Below are 8,832 nucleotides of genomic sequence, written 5' to 3' on the forward strand. Positions count from 1 at the left end.
GAACCATCACAACATCCTCCTGTACCAAATGGATGTGAAGAGTGCTTTTCTCAATGGCAAGATTGAAGAAGAAGTGTATGTTGCACAACCACCTGGCTTTGAAGACCCAAAACATCCTGACATGGTATACAAGCTCAACAAGGCACTATATGGCCTCAAACAAGCCCCTCGTGCTTGGTATGACACTCTCAAAGACTTCCTGAAGAGCAAAGGCTTCAAACCTGGTTCCCTGGATCCCACTCTCTTCACGAAGACATACGATGGTGAATTGTTTGTATGCCAGATCTATGTGGATGACATTATCTTCGGCTGCACTGACAAGAGATACAGTGATGAGTTTGGGCATATGATGCAAGAGCAATATCAGATGTCCATGATGGGTGAGCTGAAATTCTTCCTCGGTCTTCAAATCCGTCAGCAGAGCAACGGCATCTTCATATATCAAGAAAAATACCTCAAATTTTGCCTGAAGAAGTTCGGAATGCAAGACTGCAAAGGGTACACGACGCCAATGCCGACCAAAGGTCAATTGGGTCCCGACGACAATGGTAAAGAGTTCAATCAAAAGGTATACCGCTCCATGATTGGTTCTTTACTCTATTTATGTGCATCTAGACCAGATATAATGCTTAGCGTTTGCATGTGTGCCCTATTCCAAGCGGCACCAAAGGAATCGCATCACTTAGCTGTGAAGCGAATTCTTTGATATTTGGCTTACACCCCAACACTAGGATTATGGTATCCAAAGGGCTTAGAGTTTGATCTAGTTGGATTCTCAGATGTTGATTATGCTGGTGACAAGGTTGATCACAAGTCCACATCAGGCACATGTCACTTTCTTGGACGATCTCTTGTCTGTTGGTCTTCAAAGAAGCAGAACTGTGTATCTCTCTCCACTGCTGAATCTGAATACATTGCTGCTAGATCTTGCTGCGCTCAGCTTCTATGGATGAAGCAAACTCTCAAGGACTATGGCATCCATCTGAAGCAAGTGCCACTTTACTGCGACAATGAAAGCGCCATCAAGATTGCCAACAACCCAGTTCCAGCACTCGAAGACAAAGCACATTCAGATCCGTCATCACTTTCTCAGAGATCATGTCATGAAGGAAGATATTGATATCATTCACGTCAACACTGAAGAGCAATTGACAGATATCTTCACAAAGCCCTTGGATGAGAAAAGGTTTTGCAAGTTGCGGTGTGAGCTAAATATCTTAGAATCCTTGAATGTCCTGTAATTGGACACACATCCTAACGCTTATGCATGTTGCTGACTTAGATGTGCAACACACGAAGTAACGTATATCTTCAATCAATGACGACATACACTCTAAGTGCGAATACATTAACGCGGAATTTGACTTCAGAGCGCCACGATAATTGTCCACCGTGTCTGGGTCTAATACTTCCGATACGGTGGGTAATGCCACCACCAAATTCTTGTTTGAAGTGTTTCAATTGGCGTCACAATTGCAAAGTCTTCACATTTGGTTTGTCTTCAACATTGATTTGACTTCACGTTTATCTTCACAATGTTGAGTTGGTCTTATGCTGATATATACATATATTCGTGTTCTGTCCTCTACAGCATTCACTTATGTCTATGTCTTCAGACTTGAATTTTTTTCTCGATCTAAGTGAATGTGATCGGACCCTAACCCCTTTTGTGCTTCTACCTCAAATTCTATCTATCCAAATCATATGCATTCTATTGAAACCTGTCGATTGTCTTCTCTGAATCCTTGTCAGCAGATCTGTTTTTATTGCCATATCCTTATTGCCTGAATACCGGAGAAGCCGGAACGACCACCCGACAATCCAGGCGTGTGTGGGTACATGGAACAACTTCCAATAAGTTGCATGCATGCCACGTGTCCTTCAGATGTGAACCGCCAGGGGCACCTACGTAATTACGTTGTGCTGTCCCTTTCCTTATAAATACACAACTCACCGCAGTCATAATCTCTTCTTCCACCTCGCCACCTCGCACAAACCCTAGCGCCTCCGCTAGCTCGCGTCGACACCGGAGACGAAGCGCTTAGCTGTCGCGACTTCTTTGACGCCGTCCCCAAGCCGGCCGCGGACCTCGTCCTCTCCGCTGCCGTCGTAGGTGTCTTCCGCTGCCGAGTTAGGGCGCGGGAGATTGAACTGCTCGGCCTCTCTCTCTCGACCTCGTCTAGCAGTTCGTCAGCGGTAAATAAAACTTACTTTTTTACTGCCTTTTTGATCCGTCAAATCCATCCACTTCAACCAAAAGTGGTTTCTTAACTTCCAAATTTGGATCTGTCTCCTTCCGCATCTCATATCATGCCAAGTATATTCACTTATGCTTCATAACTAGTTAGATTCCTCACTTGTACTTATTCATGGATTCGTACAAATCTGGAACCAACTCTCATCAAATAAGTGAATGTCTTCGCAGTATGAGGTCAATGCCTTCAAACTTATTTATCTTCAAAATCTTCTGAGAATGCATATGACCTCTTCCCCTTCCCTCGCACCTCTAATGTTGTCACAGGTACATGTCTGTGGGAGAATCCCTTGGTTCTCATAGTCTGCATTCGTTTGCAGAGTTCTTACAGCGTCATATTCACTCACCTGAAGCCAGTTCCTGTCTGACCAGCAAGAGGAAGCCATTCACTGTCTTGAAGCCATTCAGGCTGGATATAATGGAAACTGAAAAATCAGAAAGGAAAGGCGGCAGGCTGCGCCGTGGGGATACAGCTAAGGATTTACCTCCTGATCTATTTGAAATGTACAAAACTGATCCTGAGGAGAGCTATGGCCAGCGCAAGACTCGAATCCAATGGATTCGAAGAAATTGGGCAGAGGAATGGTTCAAGTACAACTTCGTAACCCCTGAATATACAAAGAAGAATGCTATCAAGCGCCCATGGGGAGATATTCTGTACAGAAATCTGTAGCCCAAGTCCAAGTCCGAAGCCATTGCTCAAGGCTTCTACCCATACATGGTTCACGGACCGAAGCCAGAGAATGCCGACCCATCATCCATGTTATGGTGTCGTGAAGACAATCTTTTCAAGCGCAGCTATCAGTTTGCAAAAGATTCTGCTGTGAAGAACAAGAAAGATCTGGGCCTCAACTTCAACCCTGGTCCATCTGCTCCAAGGGCTGATGGCACACGCGATGCCAATCCCAATGTCAGCGGCCCCTTCGACAACTTTGATGTCCTCCTCTCTCACATCGCAGCTCAGAGATCCACGGTGGATCAATCTGCTGATGACGCTGACTCTGAAGAAGCGCCAGCACCACCAAAGCCGCAAAAGAAGAAGAAGACAAAGGCTTCGAAGCCCTCTGTCACACCAAAAGCTTCGATTGTGAAGCCATTGGCCACTGCACCTCTTGGACCCAGTGTGCAATCTGAAGACTTATCTCGTGTCTCTAAGAAGACTGAGAAGTCCAAGAAGAAGAAGAAGCCCATGAAGATTTCTGGGCATGAACTTACTCCAGCTGCCGTTCTGCGGAACGAAGATGAAACCATTGATCTGTCCAGCGATGAAGATCTTGGTGATGATGCCCTTGAGTAACTGATCAAGAGCAAGCAAGAGGCGGAGATCTTCAATGATCTGCCCCTCTTTGACGTTCATATACTGAACAACTTCATTGATGAGTGGTTCGACGACCAGAGCATAAGCATCGATGATCTTCAGCTTCCAGTGGACATAAGCGTCACCTTCCACGGAGCCATTGCTAATGAGTTGGCTCTGGCTCAGAAGATTGTCGAGCTGAAGAACAAAATTGATTATGAGAAGGCTCACTTCAAGAAGAACATGGCCAAGCTCAGCGTGGCAGATGTTCATATCTTTGAGAAGATGTTTGATACGTCTCCAACGTATCTATAATTTTTTATTGTTCCATGCTATATTATATTCTGTTTTGGATCATTAATGGGCTTTATTATACACTTTTTTATTATTTTTGGGACTAACCTATTAACCGGAGGCCCAGCCCAAATTGCTGTTTTTTGCCTATTTTAGTGTTCCGCAGAAAAAGAATATCAAACGGAGTCCAAACGGAATGAAACCTTCGGGAAAGTGATTTTTGGAACAAACGTGATCCAGAGGACTTGGAGTGGACGTCAAGCAACAGATGAGGAAGCCACGATGTAGGGGGGCACGCCCTCCACCCTCGTGGGCCCCTCGTGGCTCCACCTACCTATGAGTGGGACTTGAGTAGGTGCGTGGGACTTGAGTGTGGTCTCCTACTGGATTGATACCTTGGTTCTCAAAAACTGAGGGAAATACTTACGCTACTTTACTGCATCACACTTTCCTCTTCAAGGGAAAACCAACGCAGTGCTCAAGAGGTAGCAAGAAGGATTTCTGGCACCGTTGCCGGGGAGGCTTACACCAAGTCAAGTAAAGATTTGACTCCCGCCAACATGCGATTTCTGGCGCCGTTGCCGGGGAGGCTTACAGCAAGTCAAGTAAAGATTTGACTCCCGCCAACGTGCGATTTCTGGCGCCGTTGCCGGGGAGTCTACGGACAAGTCAAGACATACCAAGTACCCATCACAAACTCTTATCCCTCGCATTACATTATTTGCCATTTGCCTCTCGTTTTCCTCTCCCCCACTTCACCCTTGCCGTTTTATTCGCCCTCTCTTTCCGTTCGCCTCTTTTTCGCTTGCCTCTTGTTTGCTCGTGTGTTGGATTGTTTGCTTGTCACGATGGCTCAAGACAATACTAAATTGTGTGACTTTACCAATACCAACAACAATGATTTTCTTAGCACTCCGATTGCTCCTCTTACCGATGCTGAATCTTGTGAAATTAATGCTGCCTTGCTGAATCTTGTCATGAAAGATCAATTCGCCGGCCTTCCTAGTGAAGATGTCGCTACCCATCTAAATAGCTTTGTTGATTTGTGTGACATGCAAAAGAAGAAAGATGTGGACAATGATATTGTTAAATTGAAGCTATTTCCGTTTTCTCTTAGGGATCGTGCTAAAACTTGGTTTTCGTCTTTGCCTAAAAATAGTATTGATTCTCGGAATAAGTGCAAAGATGCTTTTATCTCTAAGTATTTTCCTACCACTAAGATCATCTCTCTTAGAAACGATATTATGAATTTTAAGCAACTTGATCATGAACTTTTGCACAAGCTTGGGAGAGAATGAAATTAATGATACGTAATTGCCCTACTCATGGTTTGAATTTGTGGATGATTATACAAATTTTTTATGCTGGATTGAATTTCGCTTCTAGAAATCTTTTAGATTCGGCCGCGGGAGGCACTTTTATGGAAATCACCTTAGGAGAAGCTACTAAACTCCTAGATAATATTATGGTTAATTATTCTCAATGGCACACCAAAAGATCTACTAGTAAAAAAGTGCATGCGATAGAAGAAATTAATGTTTTGAGTGGAATGGATGAACTTATGAAATTGTTTGCTAATAAGAGTGTTTCTTCTGATCCTAATGATATGCCTTTGTCTACCTTGATTGATAATAATAATGAATCTATGGATGTGAATTTTGTTGGTAGGAATAATTTTGGTAACAACGCGTATAGAGGAAACTTTAATCCTAGGCCGTATCCTAGTAACTCCTCTAATAATTATGGTGATTCCTACAACAATTCTTATGGAAATTTTAATAAGATGCCCTCTGATTTTGAGACTAGTGTTAAAGAGTTTATGAATCCGCAAAAGAATTTCAATACTTTGCTTGAAGAGAAATTGCTTAAAGTTGATGAGTTGGCTAGGAACGTTGATAGAATTTCTCTTGATGTTGATTCTTTGAAGCTTAGATCTATTCCACTTAAGCATGATATTAATGAGTCTCTCAAAGCCATGAGAATTTCCATTGATGAGTGCAAAGAAAGAACCGCTAGGATACGTGCTAAGAAAGATTGCTTTGTAAAAGCGTGTTCTTCTAATTTTTATGAGAATAAAGATGAAGATCTAAAAGTTATTGATGTGTCCCCTATTAAATCTTTGTTTTGCAATATGAATCTTGATAATGATGGGACTGGAGATGAGTCAACTTTAGTTAGAAGGCGTCCCAAAAATTCGGAGTTTTTAGATCTTGATGCAAAATTTGGTAAAAGTGGGATTGAAGAGGTCAAAACTTTAGATATCAATGAACCCACTATCTTGGATTTCAAGGAATTTAATTATGATAATTGCTCTTTGATAGATTGTATTTCCTTGTTGCAATCCGTGCTAAATTCTCCCCATGCTTATAGTCAGAATAAAGCTTTTACCAAACATATCGTTGATGCTTTGATGCAATCTTACGAAGAAAAACTTGAGTTGAAGTTTCTATCCCTACAAAAATTTATGATGAGTGGGAACCTACTATTAAAATTAAAATTAAATATCATGAATGCTATGCTTTGTGTGATTTGGGTGCTAGTGTTTCCACGATTCCAAAAACTTTGTGTGATTTGCTAGGTTTCCGTGATTTTGATGATTGTTCTTTAAATTTGCATCTTGCGGATTCCACCATTAAGAAACCTATGGGAAGAATTAATGATGTTCTTATTGTTGCAAATAGGAATTGTGTGCCCGTAGATTTTATGGTTCTTGATATAGATTGCAATCCTTCATGTCCTATTATTCTGGGTAGACCTTTCCTTAGAACGATTGGTGCAATTATTGATATGAAGGAAGGGAATATTAGATTCCAATTTCCGTTAAGGAAAGGCATGGAACACTTCCCTAGAAAGAAATTTAAATTACCATATGAATCTATTATGAGAGCCACTTATGGATTGCCTAACAAAGATGGCAATACCTAGATCTATCCTCGCTTTTATGCCTAGCTAGGGGCGTTAAACGATAGCGCTTGTTGGGAGGCAACCCAATTTTATTTTTTAGTTTTTTGATTTTTGCTTCTGTTTAGGAATAAATCTTTGATCTAGCCTCTGGTTAGATTTGTTTTTATGTTTTAATTAGTGTTTGTGCCAAGTTTAACCTATAGGATCTTCTCGGATGATAGTTATTTGATCTTGCTGAAAATTCCAGAAACTTTCTGTTCACGAAAACAATTGTTAAAAATCACCAGAACGTGATAAAATAATGATTCCAATTGCAGCAGATCAATAAACAAATTATTTAGGTCTTCCTATTTTGGTAGAAGTTTTGGAGTTCCAGAAGTTTGCGTTAGTTACAGATTACTACAGACTGTTCTGTTTTTGACAGATTCTGTTTTTCGTGTGTTGTTTGCTTATTTTGATGAATCTATGGCTAGTAAAATAGTTTATAAACCATCAAGAAGTTGGAATACAGAAGGTTTAACACAAATATAAATAAATAATGAGTACATTACAGTACCTTGAAGTGGTGTTTTCTTTTCTTTCGCTAACGGAGCTCACGAGATTTTCTGTTAAGTTTTGTGTTCCGAAGTTTTCAAGTTTTGGGTAAAGATTTGAAGGATTATGGAACAAGGAGTGGCAAGAGCCTAAGCTTGGGGATGCCCGAGGCACCCCAAGGTAAATCTAAGGACACCAAAAATCCAAAGCTTGGGGATGCCCCGGAAGGCATCCCCTCTTTCGTCTTCGTCTATCGGTAACTTTACTTGGAGCTATATTTTTATTCACCACATGATATGTGTTTTGCTTGGAGCGTCTTGTATGATTTGAGTCTTTGCTTTTTAGTTCACCACAATCATCCTTGCTGTACACACCTTTTGAGAGAGACACACATGATTCGGAATTTATTAGAATACTCTATGTACTTCACTTATATCTTTTGAGCTATATAGTTTTTGCTCTAGTGCTTCACTTATATCTTTTAGAGCACGGTGGTGGTTTTGTTTTATAGAAACTATTGTTCTCTCATGCTTCACTTATATCATTTTGAGAGTCCTACAAAACAGCATGGTAATTTGCTTAAATTGATAAATTAGTCCTAATATGATAGGCATCCAAGATTAGTAAAAACTTTCTTATAAGTGGGTTGAATACTAAGAAAAGTTTGATGCTTGATGATTGTTTTGAGATATGGAGGTAGTAATATTAAACTTCGCCAGTGCATCCAAACCCCGTGATACGATACGCTCTATCACACATAAACCTCCTTATATCTTCCTCAAAACAGCCACCATACCTACCTATTATGGCATTTCCATAGCCATTCCGAGATATATTGCCATGCAACTTTCCACCGTTCCGTTTATCATGGCACGTTTCATCACTGTCATATTGCCTTGCATGATCATGTAGTTGACATTGTATTTGTGGCAAAGCCACCATGCATATTTTTCATACATGTCACTCTTGATTCATTGCCCATCCCGGTACACTGCCGGAGGCATTCATTTAGAGTCATACTTTGTTCTAGTATCGAGTTGTAATCATTGAGTTGTAAATAAATAGAAGTGTGATGATCATCATTCATAGAGCATTGTCCCAAAAAAAAGAGAAAGGCCAAAAAAAGAAAGGCCACAAAAAAAGAAAAAGGAATAAAAAGGGGCAATGTTACTATCCTTTTTTTCCATACTTGTGCTTCAAAGTAGCACCATGATCTTTATGATAGAAAGTCTCCTGTTTTGTCACTTTCATATACTAGTGGGAATTTTTCATTATAGAACTTGGCTTGTATATTCCAAAAATTGGCTTTCCCAAATGCCCTAGGCCTTCGTGAGCAAGCAAGTTGGATGCACACCCACTTAGTTTCTTTTGTTGAGCTTTCATGCATTTATAGCTCTAGTGCATCCATTGCATGGCAATCCCTACTCCTTGCATTGAAATCAATCGATGGGCATCTCCCTAGCTCGTTGATTAGCCGCGTCAATGTGAGACTTTCTCCTTTTTTGTCTTCTCCACATAACCCCCATCATCATATTCTATTCCACCCATA

The sequence above is a fragment of the Triticum aestivum genome, chromosome 4D (genome assembly GCF_018294505.1).
Source record: "Triticum aestivum cultivar Chinese Spring chromosome 4D, IWGSC CS RefSeq v2.1, whole genome shotgun sequence".
NCBI classification, from domain to species: domain Eukaryota; kingdom Viridiplantae; phylum Streptophyta; class Magnoliopsida; order Poales; family Poaceae; genus Triticum; species Triticum aestivum.